The sequence below is a fragment of the Bison bison genome, unplaced genomic scaffold (assembly GCF_000754665.1).
Source record: "Bison bison bison isolate TAMUID 2011002044 unplaced genomic scaffold, Bison_UMD1.0 scf7180017864460, whole genome shotgun sequence".
In the NCBI taxonomy this organism is placed as follows: Eukaryota; Metazoa; Chordata; class Mammalia; order Artiodactyla; family Bovidae; genus Bison; species Bison bison.
The window spans coordinates 1,861,899-1,864,138 of NW_011495022.1; the positions used below are offsets into that span (position 1 = coordinate 1,861,899).

The 2,240-nt window shown below is 38.3% G+C and overlaps 1 protein-coding gene across 2 annotated transcripts in view; it reads left to right on the forward strand.

Moving 5' to 3' along the window:
- CCDC141 (coiled-coil domain containing 141) overlaps positions 1–2,240 on the forward strand; it is a 231,792-nt gene that overhangs the window by 74,450 nt on the left and 155,102 nt on the right. The gene's annotated exons all lie outside the window — the stretch shown is intronic.

Sequence of the window (2,240 nt, forward strand, 5' to 3'; positions counted from 1 at the left end):
AAACCACAATATTGTAAAGCAATTATCCTCCAGTAAGAAAACAACTTTAAAAAAATGAGCAATAAAGTACTACAGGGACATTAAAGAGGAGAAAATTGTTTCTAAGCTCTGAAGAATCACAATTGCACCCTCCAATTTTCCAATGGCCTTTGTATAATGGGCATAATGCCTAAAAAGCCTCCTTACAGGAACAATCATAATATGACTTCCTTTATCTTAAATTTATACATATATTTTAAATGTAGCTGAGATATAGGTACATTGTGGTCTACTATACTATTCAGTATTTTCTCTACATTTGTATAATTTAAAAATACTCATTGAATAAGTTTAAGAAACACTGTCTCACTGACTAACACTGAATATTTAAAAATACATTTGAAGGAAATACCACCCATGTTCTCAATGTAAGTTTAAGAAACACTATCTCATTGAGTAACACTGAATATTTAAAAATACATTTGAAAGAAATATCACCCAAGTTCTCAATGTCAAAATGTCAAGGCATCCACCCTTGATGCTTGATAAAAAAAATGCTCGTTTGAATTTTAACAAGTTATAAATTCACTTTAACCGGTGTACACCCCTCACTGATCCATCTTGACTTTGTTATTTATACTTCATAATGACGTATTATTAGTATAATATATATTTCTTTGGAAGGAATGATGCTAAAGCTGAAACTCCAGCACTTTGGCCACCACATGCGAAGAGTTGACTCATTGGAAAAGACTCTGATGCTGGGAGGGATTGGGGGCAGGAGGAGAAGGGGACAACAGAGGATGAGATGGCTGGATGGCATCACTGACTCGATGGACATGAGTCTCAGTGAACTCCGGAAGTTGGTGAGGGACAGGGAGGCCTAGCGTGCTGTGATTCATGGGGTTGCAAAGAGTCGGACACGACTGAGCGACTGATCTGATCTGATCTGATCTGATACTTTAATATTACTTTTTTAGATATAGTGACAATCAATACAAATAAAAATTTATTCAATATCTAGAAGGCTCATATCACAGGGTATTGTGTTGTAAGTAGGGTTTGTATATGCAGAAAAATACAATCTTTAAGTGCACTATAGAGATTTTATTTTTTGAAGGTCATGATATATCTAGACAGTTTACCCTTGAAAAATACTTCACTTTGTGTGATCAAATGTTAGAATAAACAGCTGAAAAACATAGTTCAGTTCAGTTTAGTCGCTCAGTTATATCCGACTTTTGCGACCCCATGGGCTGCAGCACGCCAGGCCTCCTTGTCTATCACCAACTCCTGGAGTTCACTCAAACTCATGTCCATTGAGTGAGTGATGCCATCCACCATCTCATCCTCTGTCATCCCCTTCTCCTCCTGCCCTCAATCTTTCCCAGCATCAGAGTCTTTTCAATAAGTCAGCACTTAGCATCAGATGGCCAAATATTGGAGTTTCAGCTTCAACATCAGTCCTTCCAATGAACACCAAGGACTGATCTCTGTTAGGATGGACTGATTGGATCTCCTTGCAGTCCAAGGAACTCTCAAGTCTTCTCCAACAACACAGTTCAAAAGCATCAATTTTTGACACTCAGCTTTCTTTATAGTCCAACACTCACATCCATATACAACTACTGGAAAAACCATAGCCTTCACTAGATGGACCTTTGTTGGCAAAGTAATGGCTGTTTTTTAATATGCTGTTTAGGTTGGTCATAACTTTCCTTCCAAGGAGCAAGTGTCTTTTAATTTCTTGGCTGCAGTCACCATCTGCAGTGATTTTGGAGCCCAGAAAAATAAAGTCAGCCAAGTTTCCACTGTTTCCCTATCTATTTGCCATGAAGTGATAGGACCAGATGTCATGATCTTCGTTTTCTGAATGTTGAGCTTTAAGCCAACTTTTTCACTCTCCTTTTTCACTTTCATCAAAAGCCTCTTTAGTTCTTCTTCACTTTCTGCCATAAGGGTAGTGTCATCTGCATATCTGAGGTTATTGATATTTCTCCCAGCAATCTTGATTCCAGCTTGTGCTTCATCCAGCCCAGCGTTTCTCATGATGTACTCTGCATATAAGTTATATAAGCAGGGTGACAATATATAGCCTTGACATACTCCTTTTCCTATTTGGAACCAGTCTGTTGTTCCATGTCCAGTTCTAACTGTTGCTTCCTGACCTGCATACAGATTTCTCAAGAGGCAGGTCAGGTGGTCTGGTATTCCCATCTCTTTCAGAATTTTCCACAGTTTCTTGTGATCCACACAGTCAA